General features: G+C 41.4%; 1 protein-coding gene across 2 annotated transcripts in view; it reads right to left on the bottom strand.

The window, feature by feature from the left end:
* The window catches only part of PCSK5 (proprotein convertase subtilisin/kexin type 5), a 416,215-nt gene that overhangs the window by 64,587 nt on the left and 333,126 nt on the right, over positions 1-18,502 (bottom strand). The window lies entirely within an intron of this gene.

Genomic DNA, 18,502 nt, shown 5'->3' with positions numbered 1-18,502 from the left:
TATACTCTTCTGAATGCTTGATTCACATGCCAATTGCTGGATGACTCTGAGGGTTGTACCAAATAGGGACAGAGGACCCTGGAGTCCAGAAGCTGCTGGTTGGACTCTTGCAGAAATGTTTCATTGGCCAGCACAGTGTTGACCAATACCATGTTTAAAGAAATTGAAATATTTCGCATAGCAGTCTGAGTCACCTCAAGTTCTGCCTGAGACCATTGACAAGGGCTGAGCAGCAAATGAATTCCCCTCAGTTGGGATACCTCTGTGGGCCTGAGTCCCCATCTGGCCCACCTGACCATGGTACCTGCCAGGGACCTACCGGTATATGAACTTAGGACCCTTGTTCTTGTCCAATTTCCACCCATGACCCAATTTTTACAGATAAAGTAACTGAGGCTTAGGCTTTTCATGACTTGACCAAAAGCTAAAAGCTAATTAGTGGTAGCTTGAGAATTAGGTCCAGATTTACTGACCACCTATCTGGCGCCTCACATTTTTTGAAGATCAAAACCAAGTTTTAAACTTGGAGTGTTTCTCCTACAGGATGGAGTACACGCTAAGTACTTGGGACGTACATTTTAAACTACTGCTGTAACTACTCAGATGCATGCTTGTGATCACTAGGACCTGTTGCAACAACTCTTGTCATTGTGGGCTTTTTGAAAAACACTCTGTGCATTATCCTATATAATAAAAGCCTAATATGCAAATTGACCAAATGGCAGAATGACTGGTTGCTATGATGTGCACTGACCACCAGGGGGCAGACGCTTAACGCAGGAGTTGCCCCCAGACCGCAGGCCCCAGGCCAGTCAAGGTGGGTGCCAGCGGGGGGGGGGGGGGGTGCTCCTGATCACCCTGCCAGTCGCCCTGCAGAGGGAGGTGATCAGCAGTGGCGGCGGGGGGCAGGGCTGGTGAGTGGGCGGCTCCAAGCTGGCCAAGGCGGGTGCGAGCAGGGGGCCCCCCCGTTCACCCTGCCGGTCGCCCCACAGATCAGCCCTGATCACCGGCCAGGCCTAGGGAACCTACCCGTGCACGAATTTCCTGCAGCAGGCCTCTAGTTTTGAATAAGAAGGGATTGTTTTTCAGGTAAGAGAAACACATCACCAGGTGCTGAGCATGTGTATGTGTATATGGGTTGGGCAAGAAGAAGGGAGAGACCCTCTGGGTACATTCTCCAAATGTGGCAGCTTTTCAAGATTTTCCAACTGTAATAGATTGAACTGAGTGAAGCCTGGGAATTATAAACAAGATGAAAGACTGTTAGAAGCAGCACTATTTATCCGAGCACAGCACTGATTTATCTAGAGAAGGGAGTGAAAGACCAGAAACATTTTTATATTATTTTTTCCCCCACCAATTAATGAATGACACATGTCCTGGTCTCCAGCACACGGTGAGTCTGTCTACCCCTCCAATTTCATGTCAGTACAACACTAAGCCTATGGTGTAAGGGTGTGTATGTGTCTGTGTGTGTGCATTCACCTGCAATCATGCATGTAGGGTGGGCAATGAATTTCTGAACAAAAGGTAATACTCTTCAACTTTTGAGAGCCCTTTCCCCTTGGATCCATCCCCAAAGAGAACAAAAATTAATAAACAAATCCTGATTGTTTTGATGCCACAGAAAATAAAGGGGAAAATTGGTCATGAAAGAGAACTCAAGCCGTGATAATATTTAGCCTAAATGATTCATGGGGAAATGAATCCATTATCATAATAAAAATAAAAGCTTAGCACCTGCCAATGGAGGCAGGCCACCACCCACTTCAGAGACAAGTCTGCAGATACTTGCAAGGCTGGGGGTGCTCTGCTGTAGTGCCCACAACGGCCGTAACACGGGAGCTTTGTGATGATGGAGTGAAGATTTTAGGGAACAGCCAAACACCCAGCTTCTCCCAAGCCAAGCCCTTCTTCCTAATGAACTTCATGTGACCGCTCTAACAGCATTCCAATAGCACTTAGTTCTGAAAATAAGAGGGATTTCACAGTATGATTAAGTCTATACAATTACACATAAACTAGAAAGCGGCCTGACAGTTATCAGCCAAATTTGGGGGAGAGCTCTGCCTCACCTTGAAATACCTTAGATTGGCAGTCTATCTAATGTGATTTTTTTGGATAATTGCTGGCTATGTCCTCCCTTCATTTCATGTTTTATGGGACTGATTGTTCCGTGAAAGCCCTTCTATTTTTCTTCTCCGTGGCATGGGAAGACCCCAGGACTAGCTTGCAGGGTACACTCAGAATAAGAGCTTCATTTTGTAAGGCTGGCTGTCTTGCAGTTGGCTGATTCCTCTCTCAGATGCTACAAAGATTCTGTCCCCAAGGCCATTGTTCTTCCTGCCATTTCACAGCCTCCAAGCGGCCTTCATTCATATTGGCAGGTGATAAGCTATTTTCAACTCATGTGTAATCATAGTAATTCAGCAGTTTTCCTTATTAGCCCTTCTGAATGGAGAAAGTGCATGGAAGCTGCTCATCTGTGCTGTCTCTTTTCTCGAGGTGTAGGGCTTTTATGCTCCAGATGGGCTGTGCTGTTAGTCCAAAGGGATTAAATGAAAGCGTGTCTACCAATCTTTCTAATGGTCACAAATTACATGGGTGAGAACGCTCAGCATTTCTTTCTTGGCTTTGAGAGAAGCCGCCGGCCTTGCAGGAAAGCCATTGTTACTTTCATCCCTGGTTCTTGAGACACTCTTGAAGGACATTATCAAATGATAGACGCACGCGTGGGCGCCGACGTGCCATGAGTGTTCCTGCTTGTTGAGGAGGCGATTTTCCAAAGCATGGATACATGGATTCCAAAGCATGGAATCGCCAGTATCTTCTAAAAATTTCGACACTGATGGAAGCTGGGCAAGTTTGACCACAGAAGGCTCAAAAGCTCATATATTTTGGTATGTGCCCAGAAGGGGACAGGAGTTGGTGTCTGTGACATCGCCACAGACAAAGGTGTCCTTTACTAAGGCTGTAAAAGCTGAAAGGGCTTATTTTGCAGTGAGAATTAAGTAGGCACACATGTAGAAACATTTGGAGACACCTGTGATTTAACCAAGCCCCCACGATTCCTCCTTTAGGCCCATTATTGTTAATTATGTCTACACTTAGTATGTGTAATTTTTTTTTTTTTTTTTACAATGGACTATTTACTTTATTCATCTAACATTTTGGCTGACAGCTTTGCTATCTTTTTGAGGAAATATGTATATTTAGCCTACTATGTGGATATTTATAAGCACTATGCTAGTGTTTCACTGTCTAATAGATTATTTGAAAATTGTACTTTCTTTGACCAGGATTATATTTAATGTGCATAAAGGGAAATGTGAGGACATTTCCTATCTGTGCTAATTTTAGAAGCTGTACATTCTAAAAGGCTGACAAATGGGGAGGTATAATAAGATAGGTATCAGATGGAATGACACATCAGAAGAAAACATGTGGCTTGAATGTAATAATTTGTCCTCCTTTTGTAAATTATTTTTTTTAAAATTGATCTGAGAAAGAGTGACTGCTTCCCGTCCGCACGCACCCAACCGGGATCAAACCCGAAACCTGGGTATGTGCCCTGACCAGGAATGGAACCTGCCACTTTTGGTGCACGGGATGACACTCCAACCAACTGAGCTACACTGGCCAGGGCAATTTGTTCTCTTTACTGAAGTGCTTCTCAGCCTTCTGGCCCTTTAAATACAGTTCCTCATGTTGTGACCCAACCATAAAATTATTTTCGTTGCTACTTCATAACTGTTATGTTGCTACTGTTATGAATCGTAATATAAATATCTGATATACAAGATGGTCAAAAGTGAAACCTGTGAAAGGGTCGTTCGACTGCCAAAGGGGTCGTGACCCACAGGTTGAGAACCGCTGCTTTACAGAATTGGAAACTTGAGTGGTTTTTCTTTTAACATTTTATTTGAAAATAATGTCAAACTTATAAAAAAGTTGTGAGAATAAAACCATTTTCTCTTAACTGGACTCACCTATATACATTCCATCTCATTTGCTGTACAATTTGCTCACTTGCTCTATGTGTGTGTTTTCTGGACCATTGAAAAAGTGAGATCTATACCTTATGGCCCTTTATCCCTAACTAGTTCAGTGTACATTTCTTAAGAATAAGTACATTCTCTTTTACAACCACAGTATAGTCATCAACTTTAGGAAATTTAAAGTTAATAAATACACTTGTCTAATCTACTGTCTATATTCCATATTTTTAAATTGACCCAATCATGTCTAATAGGGATTCATTCTAGGATCACACGTTGCATTTAGTTGTCTCATCTTCTTAGCCTCCTCTAATCTGGAACAGCTCACTACTTAGCTCTTTGTCTTTTGTGACACTGATATTTTTAAAGGCAACAGTTCCTTTTTAATAGCATGTTTCTCATATGGCATTTGTCTGATACTTCTTGTTTAGCTTCAGGTTAATCATTCCCAGCCTGACTCCTGCATAGGTCATGTGGTATCCTTTTCAATATATCATATCCAGTTCCATCTGTCTCTCCTCAGTGATGTTAATTTGCACTCTTGGCTTTGTATCTGAAGAAATTTACTTGTACTTTAATCCAGCATAACACCCAGCCCCTGAAGCTGGTGAGCAGTTCCGTTAAGACAATGGAAAGGAAGCCCTAGCTGGTTTGACTCAGTGGATAGAGCATCAGCCTGCGGACTGAAGGGTCCCAGGTTGGATTCCAGTCAAGGACCCCCAGTGTGTGTGTGTGTGTGGGGGGGGGAGAGGCGGGGCGTGCAGGAGGCAGCAGATCAGTGGTTCTCATCATTGATGTTTCTATCTCTTCCTCTCTATGAAATCAATAAAAATAAAAAAAGACAATGATACTTGCAAAACAACACCCCCCCAAAAAAAAAACAAACAAAACGAAACTAGACCACCAACTTGCACCATACACAAAAATAAACTCAAAATGGATAAAGGTCTTAAACGTAAGATGGGAAACCATAAAAATCTTGGAAGAATCCATAGGCAGCAAAATATCAGACATATGTCATAGCAATATCTTTATCGATACAGTTCCTAGAGCAATGGAAACTAAGGAGAAAAATAAACAAATGGGACTACATCAAAATAAAAAGCTTCTGCACAGCAAAGGAAACCATCAATAAAACAAGAAAGCCCACTGCATGGGAGAACATATTTGCCAACGTTATCACCGATAAGGGCCTAATCTCCAAAATTTATAGGGAACTGATACATTTTAACAAAATAAAGATAAACAATCCAATCAAAAAATGGGCAAAGGACTTAAATAGACACTTTTTGTAAGTGGACGAAAAGAAGGCCAAGCATGAAAACATGCTCAAAGTCACTAATCATCCGAGAGATACAAATCAAAACGACTGTCACATCTGTCAGAATGGCTATCATCAACAAACAACAAGTGTGGGCGAGGATGTGGAGAAAAAGGAACCCTCGTGCACTGCTGGTGGGAAGGCAGACTGGTGCAGCCACTGTGGAAAACAGTATGGAGTTTCCTCAAAAAAGCAAAAATGGAATTCCCATTTGACCCAGTAATTCCACTTCTAGGAATATATTCCAAGAAATCAGAAACACCAATCAGAAAGGATATGTGCACCCCTATGTTCATAGCAGCACAATTTATAATAGCTGAGATTTGGGAACAGCCTAAGTGCCCATCAGCAGATGAGTGGATTAAAAAACTGGTACATCTACTCAATGGAATACTATGCTGCTGTAAAAAAAAGAAAGAACTCTTACCATTCGCAACAGCATGGATGGACACGGAGAGCATTATGCTAAGTGAAATAAGCCAGTCAGAGAAAGATAGATATCACATGATCTCACTCATTTGTGGAATATAATGAATGACATAAACTGATGAACAAAAATAGATCCAGAAATAGAGAAGCATTGAACAGTCAAACATCAGACGGAAGGCAGGGGAGGAGAATGTGGTGGGTAAGAGATTAACCAAAGGACTTGTATGCGTGCATGTAAGCATAACCAATGGACACAGACACTAGGGGGATGAGGGCATGTGCTGGGGGGTGGGGGGGTGGCTGGAGAGATGTCAATGGGGGAAAAAGGAGACATGTAATATTATATGTAATACTTTAAACAATAAAGAATTAAAAAAAGACAACGGGAAGGAAGCTATTCCAGGAGAGTGAGGAAGAGGGCTGTCAGAAGTCAGAGCTAGCATCAAGGCTGGAAGTGACTTTTGAGATAATAAAACAGTATTTTTTAAAAAATATATTTTATTGATTTTTTACAGAGAGGAAGGGAGAGAGATAGAGAGTCAGAAACATCGATGAGAGAGAAACATCGACCAGCCGCCTCCTGCACATCCCCCACCAGGGATGTGCCCGCAACCCAGATACATGCCCTTGACCGGAATCGAACCTGGGACCTTTCAGTCCGCAGGCCGACGCTCTATCCACTGAGCCAAACCGGTTTCGGCAATAAAACAGTATTAATAGTTATGCCATTAATATTTGTAAGAAATGTTAACATGAGTCCTTACCAAATGTGCCAAGCACTTCATTATGTACTTTAAATGATGTTGTAGTTTGCTGTTGCTGTCTTCGCAAGTTTTTAGCAGCTTACAACATTACAGATTCATTATTTCACAGTTCTCTGGATCAGAAACTGGTATGGATCTCACCAGGTTAAAATCAGAGACCTTTCTGGAGCTCTAGGTACTGGTTCTTCGCATATTCAGGATGTTGGCAGAATTCAGTTCCTTGTAGTTGCAAAACTGAGTTCAATCCCCTTGCTGGCCATCAGCTGAGGGCTGTATCCAGCTTTTAGAGACCCCCCCACATTCCTCACTTTGGGGAGGGTGTCCCTTCAGCTAGCTTCAAAGCTGGCAATGACGGATCTCTTCTTCTCTCTCATCCCTCTCACTACAGCTGGAAAGGGTCTCTGCTTTTACAGACTCATGCTTATGACTCGGCCCATCTGGATAATCTAGAATAACATCCCCATCTTAAAATCTTTAACCTTAAGCACATCTTCTAAGTCCCTTGTGCTATGTAAGGCAATACATTCGCATGTTCTGGGGATTAGGGTGTGGGCATGGTTGGAGGAGCCCTTCCTCTGCCCACCCACAGGTGGGTCATCTCATTTAATACCATGATACTGTGAGGTAGGTGCTAAAATAATCCCAAGTATGTATGATGCTACCAAAGTTTAGAGAAGCTAAATGAATTTCTCAGAATCGTACAACCGGTAAGAGGCTGAGGCAGGATTCACTTTAGGCAGAAGGATTTATCTAATCTGGAAGATTAAAATTTTTATTTTAGCAGCAAAATCCTTTACCAAATGGATAGGTATGAAAAATAAAAGAGATGAAAGGAAAGCTGCCTTGGCTAAATTGGGAGAAGTGGATGGTGGGGGAGGAATGGCCTTCACAGAACAGGGTGCAGGCCACTGATCCACCCAGCCCCTCAGCTTCCAGCTGAAGATGTGAGTTCTGGAGACAAGTGTGAAATGACTTGCCTGAAGTGAGCTCTGGGACTGCAGTCTGGCTCTTCTACTCCCCACAAGGGTTCTTGGAAACCGTGCACCACAGATTTGCCTGTTAGGAGCCTGCCCACAAAACATTTATTGGTTCAGAAAGTATGTATTGAGCATCTACATGTGGTCAGTGGGATTCTAGGTGCTAATAATACAACAGTACAAATAATAAAGCCCCTGCCTGCCTGGAAGTTATGTTTCAGTGAAGGAAGAAATAATAGTAAACATGTTTTAAAAGTAAATTAAAAATGAAAATATCAGATAGTTGTGTGTGATCTACCAGAATTAAAATAAGGTGATTGATGTGTGTATGTATGGGTGAGGGGGTCAGGGAGGGGTGGGGAAGGAGACACACACACACACACACACACACACACACACACACACACAGGTTGGCTTCTTAAGATTCGGTGCTGAGGGGAAGCCTCTTAGCAGATGACATTTAAACTGAGATGTGATGACAGGAAGGCGCCAGCAAGGTTAGTGTCTCGGGAAGAGCAGTCTGGTGGCAGGGACAACAGCTAGTGCAGGGCCTGGGGGCAAGAATGGCCCGGAAGTAATCAAGCTCAGGACCCTTGAGTGTAGCTGGAGGATGAGGATGAGGGGATAGAGGTAGGTGATGAGGTCAGAAACGTGGGGGAAAATAAAATTAATAAGGCTCTTTTGAGTAACACACACATCTGTTGGTTGTCAAGCATTATCTACTAGTTCTAGCTTGAGCCAGAATTCTCAAGTAAAGAATCTGATTGGCTGAGCAAAAGCATAATGCCTCATCAGATGTGTGTGTTTATTAGGGATACGGTTCCAATGCTTTCCCCCAGTTACTTGCTAAGTTCCCAAGTGGCCTACCCCATGAATGCACCATTGGGCACAAACGTGACAGTTGGACAATGACTTTGTGTATCTGTCATTAGCTGTGGTGAAGTCAAGCTGTCACTGGCTTCATGGTTCTGATTTGCATTTTAATATTCAAGGGTGTAATTACTAAACCTAGTCCCAAGGAATAATTGACAGGTTTTATGTTTGAAATCTCAGTAGGTCAAACTTCTCATTTGTAAAACCTTTCAGTTGCTCCTTTGCCGAGCACATAAAAGGAATTTACTTCTGAACTGAGACCATGTATGCCAAATTTTTATAGCCTTAAATATAGTATTTTATCGCTACTATAAATGGTTCTTGACTCACCTCCCACAGACCCTTCAGTGCTAAAAGCAAGAGGTCTCCCTAATTCACTTGTTTCAATTCATAGAAGATTTCTAACTTGAAGCCAGGTCATTTGGATAATATTTCAAATGTGCAGGCTGAATTTCGGCTAAACATAGTAAATCTTCAATTTTACAATTAGGTTGGGCACTTACCAGTAGCATGATTGTACCAGTATTGGGCTTTCCAGTAAGCACCCCTTCAAAACCTCTAGACCTCACCCAAAGGCTTGATGTTATAACTGAAATGTTGGGGACATGGTCATATAGAAAGTGCATTTTTAGGTTGATTTATTTTTCTAGAGGAACATCCAGGTTTCTAACAATTATTGTAGGGCCTAAAATTCCAATCGTGATGATACTTCAAGCTGTCAACTCTTTCTGGTCCAAGTTAGAGGCTGGAGAGATTGAGAAACTTTTATATTCTAATATTCCACCCTTTGGATCTTCAGAGTATACATGTTACCTCTCTGCAGGCAATGCCACATTTGTCCTTGGATTTTTCTCTTGTCCTGGTGATCTGATTGAGTGGCACTGCTCAGGTAGAACTGCATCTCTCCCAGTGGTCTCCTCTCCTAGTCCTTAGTGGCTATCAAACAAGGGACTGAGGGGTAGACATCTCTGGTCTGCCTGCCTGGTTCCCACAAGACATTTAGTTGCCTCTCCTGGTGGGGATAATTTATACGTAGTCAGAACACACTGTTTTTATGGAAAAGATATGAAAAAAAAGTTGGCTGCTACAGATGGCCATAGGCACAGCTGGGGGGAACAAAGGTTCGATTGACCTAGTCATATCACTGGTGAGAACATGACTGACGTTGGGAAATGTCAGCATGGATACCCCGAGCCTTCCAGTGCTTCAGCTTTGGGTACTTGATCAAGGGGTGGTAAATGAGGCATGGCCTTGCCCTAGACCCTGTCCCTGAGCCTACTGCCTTCCACAGCTTGCTGTGCTGTTCGGTCTCCATTCTACTTCTGGGCTGGAAGCTGAACTGAAGGCTGTTGGTAGGGCTGCAGCCAAGGTTTCTCTGGTGGGAGTTGCAGGGAGACTTCATGGAAAGGGTGAGTCTTGGACTCCTACCAAATTCCCCTCTTGTTGACTTTTAGAAGGCTGGAATTTCAGGCGTTAGAGGTGCAGAGGCAATTTACTGACACTCATTGTTGGCTCTACTCTTAGTTGGAGACCTGCCTGTTGAGCAGCTGGGTATCAACATGCAGATGCTTCCCCACCTCACCCACACTCAGCTCCTCTCTATTCTGGTGTCTGCTCTGTGACTTAAATCATTTTTTTTCTCTTTAACCAGTGGAGCTGGAAGCTCTTCCTGCCATCTGGTAAAGGACTGTGAAATGGCTGTGTGGCAGTGGCACAGGGAGATAGAGTGTTGGAGGTGAGATGAGGACAGCTAACAATAGACACAAAAACCACAGATATGTACTGAGTGCCTCCCTGATGACAGGCACTCTGCTAAGTGCTGTGACACAATGGCACGCAAGTCAGGCGTGTGACCTCAGATATACCAACAGGCCTCTTGGTGATGCTGATATGATAGGAAAGAAGAAGGGTAGAAATGGAGAGAAAGCAAGTTATATTTTATTTTTATATTACTAATAGAGTCTCTTGGTTTTTCTCTTAGAGAGTCCAAGATATGATCATCTTTCTAGTTTTCATTATAATCTCTAGGGCCATATTAAGAGGTAAAAGAAAGGCAGCTCATGGATATTTTTCTGTGTAAAATAGGATGGAATTAAGAAGTGAAAAGTATATGGGACTTGCCCAAAGATTTCCATTGTGGTAGGGGAAGGAAGGAGATAGATACTCAGATTTTAGACTTCATTTTCCACAATACTGCAAAATCAAATATGATCTAACCATTCACAGTTCTAGTCTCTACTGTTGGTCTCACTTTTCTTGCTTTTAAACCTGATGGACAGACATAGCTGAGGGGTTGGTTGCTGAGGGATTTCAGAAAAATCAAACATATTTTTCACTAACAAAGTAATTTGGCAACACTTTTCCAGCTCGTTTGGCAATACTTTTCCAGCTCTTAAACATGCAAAAGAATGGTTTTCTAGATAGTTCTGTAGACATGAAATCCATCCCACCAGCCTAACTGCCCCTGACCCCCAGTCTCTGGAAGTGCATTGTTGCAGACCCCCCATTGCTTTCAGGAATGGCAGCTTGCCTTCTAAGCCCTGTCCACCCTGCATGCAGTGCTCGACCACACTCTGCGCTTTTAACTAGACTTGTTTTGAAAGTAATTGGCTCAGTTCTCTTTCTGCAAGTATACGTGATCCAGACAGCCTTGGCCCGAAAGTTGACTTCACAGGTCAGTTACACAACAAGTAGGAAGAACTTTGATTATACCCGGCTCCGGGGGGAAAATGGTGTAATAATACCAAGAGCCAAGATGATGAGCTAATTGCTCTAGAATTGAACTTAGGATACCTCGCCACTAATTTTCTTCTCCCCCATAACTAGGAATGTGAACTCGAATGCAGGAGGAGCAAAGGGAAACGCCAGGAGACATAACTAAGGAGCATTTAAGAGTATAGCCAAGAATGAAACAAATATAGCAGATTGACCTTTTTGCGAAAATGATGTCTGAGTGTAATCTACTCTGGAAAAAGAATAAATATTTGGATGCTCTGTGGATTTGGAGCCAGACAGTTCTAAGTTTGGATTTGGCTCTAAAACTCATTAGCTATGTGACTTTGAGCAAATTACATAAGATCTCTGTGCCTTGGTTTTTTCATCTATAAAATGGGGATAAGCATTTTGAACAGAGAAGATTGTATGAGAATTAGAGATCGTAGCTAAGCACCCAGCATAGAATAGACTATAAGTTGTAATTATAATAATAAAATGCATCAGCCTCTGCTTCAGCTTCCATCCTCAACAAAGAATTTTAAACATGATATTGAAATTTTCAGTTTGATATACCTACTTTAATCAGTGATTCTTATACCTGTTTTAATGAACTCTGATCACACATTACAATCAGCAGTTTTTGAAACAAAATATATTTTTATTGATTTCGGAGAGGAAGGGAGAGAATGAGAGAGATAGAAATATCAGTGATGAGAGAGATTGCATGCTCCTCCTGCATGCTCCACACTGGAGATCAAGCCCGCAACCCGGGCATGTGCCCTGACCAGGAATTGAACCGTGACCTCCTCATTCATAGGTTAGTGTTCAACCACTGAGCCACGGCCAGCTGGGTGAGTTGGCAGTTTTTAAAAAACACAGATGCCTGAGCCTCATCCCAGACCAATTAAACCAGAGACTGGGATTGGGCCCCAAGACTGCATTTTACAGGATGCTAACATGCACCTAGGGCTGAGAGCCACTGGCCTTTCCCATTTACACGCGAGCCCCTTGAAAGTAGAAAACGTGCTATATTGTCCTTTCTAACCCATGCTTACTTAGCCTGAGGTAGATGCTCAGTGAACATTTCTTGAACCAAATTACAAGAATTAGAGAAAGTTGTCTAAATTCCCCAGACTGGGCTCATATGGGCACTTCTCTTGGGCAGCAGATAAAGGTAAGAGTACCAGAATACAGTGGGGCCTTGACTTACGAGTGTCCCGACTAACGAGTTTTTTGAGGTACCATCTGTCTCTCGGCCGATTTTTTGCATTGAGTTGATAGAGTAATTTGAGTTAACGAGCTCTCTTCTTTTAAATTTTTATTCCTTCTCGACCCCCATATTTGAAATGAGGTATCATTTAGAAAATGAGGGGAGTGGGAGGCTCTAATGAATGTAAACAAAACAGTCATTTTAAGTATTTTTTTTTAATACAATAGCTTGCTTGTTTCTCTTTTCTTCAGCATACTGGTGACAGTGCATTTAGATTCTAATTCTTCCTCTGAAACTGGCTTTTGTTTGGCCTTTTAAGGACAATAGACGTCCTTCCCCATCTGTCCCTGGAGGTGATGGTAGCTAACTACCTGGGTCATGCACTAAGGTTGGCACAACTGTGAGTGATGCACCTAGGTCACTAGGAAGAAGGTCCTTTATGAACGTTGAGCTTCACTTTTACAATCAGCAACTTCTTTCTAGCCTAAAGGAGACACCAGCCTAGTATACATTTTATTCTGTAATGCCTTTGGTTTGGAAGGTACCCAACTATTTGACACTGTTTTTGTTCTCCTGAAAGTTTGTGGGAAAGGTCCAGTGGGAGATCGGGTTAAAGTGAAATAAATAGTGATCTGTGACTATATTTGATTTGAAGAACCCTGCGTGTCTATGCCATTGGAAAAGTAAAATGTGAATTTTATGTCTCAGATGTCTCAATATTTTTTCTCCTATGAATGAGGTCTCACTCCTTAATGGAATTATAAAATGTTTAGAAGCATCCTTGACCTCTACAAGTACCAACCCCCACAGTCTTGATAAGAAAAAAATGTATCATAACATCAAATAATGTCCCCTGGGGTCATCCTCACCTCCAATTAAGAATCACTGGTCTAGACACTTTTGTCTAAGATAATAGATGATATGGTATACTTGTTAAATTATCATGTCAGGAAATACATGATATCAGGTTGTATGGAACTAATGGTAGTAATGCTTAGTATAATAGCTTGGTTAACTTGGTAACCAGCAAATCTCTCCATTGTAATTAGCTGTTAATTATGGAGGTGCCTTGAGTGTGTGTGATTATATTGTTCCCAAACAATTTTTTACTTAATGATTTTAGCTTCCACTGATGACTTTCCCTTGAGTCTATGCACTAGGGCAGTGATCGGCAAACTCAGTCAACAGAGCCAAATATCAATAGTACAACGATTGAAATTTCTTGTGAGAGCCAAATTTTTTAAACTTAAAATATATAGGTAGGTACATTGTTATTAACTTAATTAGGGTACTCCTAAGGCTTAGGAAGAGCCACACTCAAGGGGCCAAAGAGCCGCATGTGGCTCGCGAGCCGCAGTTTGCTGACCACAGCACTAGGGGATATTAAAATGATGATTTTCTAATTCTTCCATGCATGTATACCTGCTGAAAACTTTCTGTAAAGAAGAGCTTTCCATTTTCTTTCTTTTAAAAATATAATTGACACATAAATCCTGTTTTAAATGAATCATAATTATTTTTCATCCGTATTTTGATGCTCATATTGTCTAAATTGGCCAGTGGGAACCCATGTACACTAAATACTATATTATTTGTTATGACTATCCAAATCACTTACATGGTTCAAGTCAAAATATGTAAAAAATTATTTCCAGAGAAGTCTCACTCCTACTCCTTTTACTCCTTCCTCTGTAGTTAACCACTTTCATTAATTTCTGATTTATCTTTTTTTAAAAAAAACTAAGTGAAAAAAAAATACACAACTATATTTTATTTCATCACCTTTTCTGACCAAAAAGGTAGCATGCTAAGTATACTTTTTTTGCATCTTGCTTTCTACTTAATAGCATATCATAAAATCACTATCACTCCATATAGATCGTCTTTGCTCTTTTTATGGCTGCGTAGTACTTCATCATGAATGTGTATTTTAGTTGATTGAACCAGTCTTCCATAATGGGCATTTAAGTTGCTTCCAAAAGTTTATTACCACAAATGATGCTACAGTGAATAACCTTATGAATATGCTGCTCTGAATTGCAGGATGTGTGTCCTCAGGGTAAATTCCTAGAAGTGATGTCATGAGGTCAAAGATAAATGCCTATGTAACCGTGTTATCTACTGCCAAATTTTCTTCTACATTGTTGTCTATTTTGTCTTGCTACCAGTAATAAATAAGAGTGTTTTCCTACAGTCTTGCTTGTACCATGTGCTGTAAGTTTTTGAATTTTTGCCAAAATAGGTGAGAAATGGTAAGTCACAGTAATTTAATTTCCATTTCCCATATAATGAATAAAGTTAAGCATCATTTCTTATGCTCAAGGGCCATTTGTTTCACCTGATTTTAAAAACCTTTATTTTTCTTCTTGATTTCCTGGCTGTAGTTACCTTTGATCAGGTAACTATGTACCTGTTATTTACTACCTGGATTTTTGAAATAGTCTTCTAGCTGGTTACTCTGCCTACAGCCTTTCTCCTTTCAATGGTCCTGAACACAGTTAACGTAGTTACCAAATTAATGTTACTAAAACACCTCTTTAAAACACTCTTTCTTTTTAAAGGAACCTTCAGTTATTTCCTAGCCACAGAATACTTTTAAACTTATTAGTCCAGAATTCAAGATACGATTTTCAGCCACTTCTCCAAACTTCTCTTTGCCTATTCCCTTATATTTACTTACTAGAGGCCCATTGCACAAAATTCATGCACTCAATTGTGTAGGGGGTCCCCTAGCCTGGCCTGTGCCCTCTCATAGTGCGGGAGCCCTGCGATAGATCATCCCAAAGAGGTAGGCCCTGCCCACCCATCCGGGGCTCATTGATGGATTGCCCCAAAGAGGTAGGCCAGAGTCGCAGGACCCCCGGCCTTGCCATGCGGAGCCGCGGGACCCGCCTCTGCGCCTCGCATGAAACATCAAGCCCCCGCCCACCCATGTGCGCCTCGCCATGCATGCATCCCCGCCCACCTGCATGCACCCGCTGTGCACGCAGCCTCCTGGTGATCGCTCATTATGGCGTGAAGGCATCACGACCACATAGGCTTTTATTATATAGGGTTCCTTCTGCAAAACTGGTACATTTAGTGTCCTAAAATCCATGACAGAAATTCTTTCCTCCAAACCTTTTTCCTGCTAGAGTTCAGGTCAGAAGCCCCTCCGTAGTGCAGCCCTGCCCTTTATCTGTCTAAATTGCAGGGATGCTCCCAGGCTTATCTCAAGAACCATCTTCTGGACGGCTTCCTTGACCACTTTGTGCCCAAGGGCTCTCTCCTTTCGAAATTCTGCTGGTTCCAATCTTTGTCCCCTTATTTAGCACTTAATTTTATGGCCTTTTTCTTTTCTTTTCTTTTTTTTTTTTTTGCAATTACTTAAAATTTGAAAATGTGTGTATATTTTTCCCCAAGAGTAGGGTCTATAGGTATTTTATTGAGCAAATGCTAATAAATTTTCATCACCTGCTTCTGAGCCAAGATAAGGGCACATTAGCCTCTATTTTATTGACAAGATAATAAAGTAGAGAGATTATACCATTTGATTAAATCATCATTGAGTCATTGGTCATGTGAGCATGGGTCCCAAGTCTCAGGTTAGAGTCAAATGTCATACTTATTACCACATTCCCTAAATTAAAAGAAAAAAGAATGCCTTAAAATATTAAGTAAAAATGATTCTGTTTATCCTCTCTATTAATTAACATACATAATTTAGAAGACCTAGATTTATCTTAGTTAAAATTTCCATTCAAGATACTGATTAGAAAGACAAAGGATTTGGCATCAAATCCTCTTGGGACAAAATGGTATTATACAAAATGTTATTTGTTTGTTTTCAGCCTGATAAAATGCTCATAAACACATTTGATTAGAGAAAACATCATATCTAAATCCTTGTGTATTCTAAGCCATGTATTTCTGCTTTCAACTCAATAAACATTTACACATTTATTGTGCATTTATTATATCATAGGCATACTACTAGTTCTTGTGGGAACAGAATGTATAAGTTAAAGAGCATGTTCTCAGGTAGTTGTGTTTTTTTAAATCCTCACTCAAGGATATTTTTTCCATTGATTTTTAGAGAGAGTGGAAGGGAGGGAGGACGGGGGGAGAGAAAGAGAGAGGGGGGGGGAGAGAGAGAGGTGAGAGAGACACGTCAATTGGTTGCCTTCCGCATGCGCCTTGATGGGGGCCAGGGATCAACCCTGCAACCCAGGTACATGCCCTTGACCAGGAATTGAACCCAAGGTGCTCGGGGCCAATGTTCTAACCACTGAGCTGCACCAGCGAGGGCATTCTCAGGTAACGTCTAAGCAGAAACGACCTATGTGTACATACCAAATATTACTATAAAGAGTATTACTATTGGCCTACAAACAAAGAAAAGAGAACTCTACTGGAGAGATCAACAAAGGCTTCAGAAATAAGATGATAGCTGAGTTCAGCCAAGACAACCCAAAAATCCAGAAGGCCCAATATATACTTTATAAAGTAAGAGAAGTTTTAGAGTATAAAATGAGCAATTAGCAGTATTTAAAGTGTTCCAGTCATCTCTTCTGTAATCCCACTGCACTTTGTACTTCTTTCTATTCTGGCAGGTTGCCTTGCAAAGGGTTTGGCTCCAGGTGTGTCACTGTGATGGTCAGAGAGGACCTTACAGCAGGATCACAGCCACATCGACTTGGAAATCCCAGTGCAGGCACATAGTAGACAATTAAAATTTTAGAAAGGAATGAGCGAACTAAATATTTTAAGAGCACTTTGTGAAGTCAGTTGAACTTTCTAATTTTTACAAGTTGATTATTTGGGGTTTTGAGCCCCCAGATGGCTAGTGTGTGCTATAGCATTCGTTACCCAGTGGCTACGCTTTGGTCTCATCTTTAGCTGGGTCTGCTAAGGGTAGGGTGGGCACAATGCAGATCCCCAGTGATCATGGTTGCTACTGCTCCCACCTCTGTGCCAAGATCCTCACTGATCCTGAATGGGTCCACACATATTCATACATCTTTTAAACCTGAGAGTCAAAATCACAAAAAATCTGTGTTTGAAAAATTTGACAGATAGGCGCACATGCAGCTTTATTGGGTGTGCGCTGGTGCGTGCATGCGTGCACACACACCCCTTTTATGATGCACAGAGATGCTAGCAAAGGACACATAACACACAGTAGCAAAGGTGCAAAAGAGGCCACAAAAATTAGCTGGGATGTGAAACCTAATGTGCAAATATGGTCTGAAATGGGAAAAAGGATAATCAGTGTAGTCGAAACATTTATCCTTGCTCCCTGCAAGAACGATCACCTCTTATTACCTCACAACAGACACTAGAATTTGCTTATCTTTTTAATTTTTGTACTTTTATTACTGAATTTTACGTCTAATTTTGCTTCCAAGAAAATGAGCATTTCAGCCTTAACTCTCTGGTCTAAATGCTACCCCCTTCTTAATTGTAACTCCATTATTTTTTATTTTCTAGTAATATATGCCCCATTTCATAGTGAAAGACAATGGGAGAATGATATTCAAGTTCCTAAAACTTCTATTTTGTAGTTACAGATATTACAGACAATACATCATTTCCATTTAAGTCAGAGAGAATTGGTGAGAGCCATCAGGTAAATTGTAATTCATGTGCAATATTTAAGAATTAAGGAAACCCATTAGAGAAAGTCAATCAGAAGCCCACTTAATGCTGGCACAGTCTGACCCCTTGCAGCTTCACGAGTGCTTCATGAAGCACTGGCTTCACTGGGCAGCTTGTTAGAAATGCACATTCTAGGGCCCTACTTAGACCCATGAATCAGAATTTTCATTTTAACAAATTTCTCATAGTATTTTGTGTGCACATTAAAGTTTTAGAAGCATGATTTAATCAATCACAGGGTTATCATGGAAACTCCATGAAGAGAAGTTATTCCATCAATCTTTAATTTTGGTTGGGTTTTCTTTTAAAGATCCACAGACCCAAATGCTTATTAGTTTCAATATCGTGCCTAAATTTACATCATGATACATTCCTGGAGTTTAATGGCATCCCTGCTTTTCATTTTGCATCCAATCCAATGGTGCTCTGTGGTACAGACTGTCCCTACCTCTGTCCACAGGAGAACCAGGTGTGCATGGGGAGAATAGAGGAGCCAGTGATGTGAATTAGAGAATTATGTGGAAGACTGACAAGTGCTTTTAATTGTATGATGGGGATTTCAGCTCACTATCACTACA

The sequence above is a fragment of the Myotis daubentonii genome, chromosome 11 (assembly GCF_963259705.1).
Source record: "Myotis daubentonii chromosome 11, mMyoDau2.1, whole genome shotgun sequence".
Taxonomy (NCBI): Eukaryota; Metazoa; Chordata; class Mammalia; order Chiroptera; family Vespertilionidae; genus Myotis; species Myotis daubentonii.
This window is presented reverse-complemented; position numbering and strand designations above follow the sequence as displayed.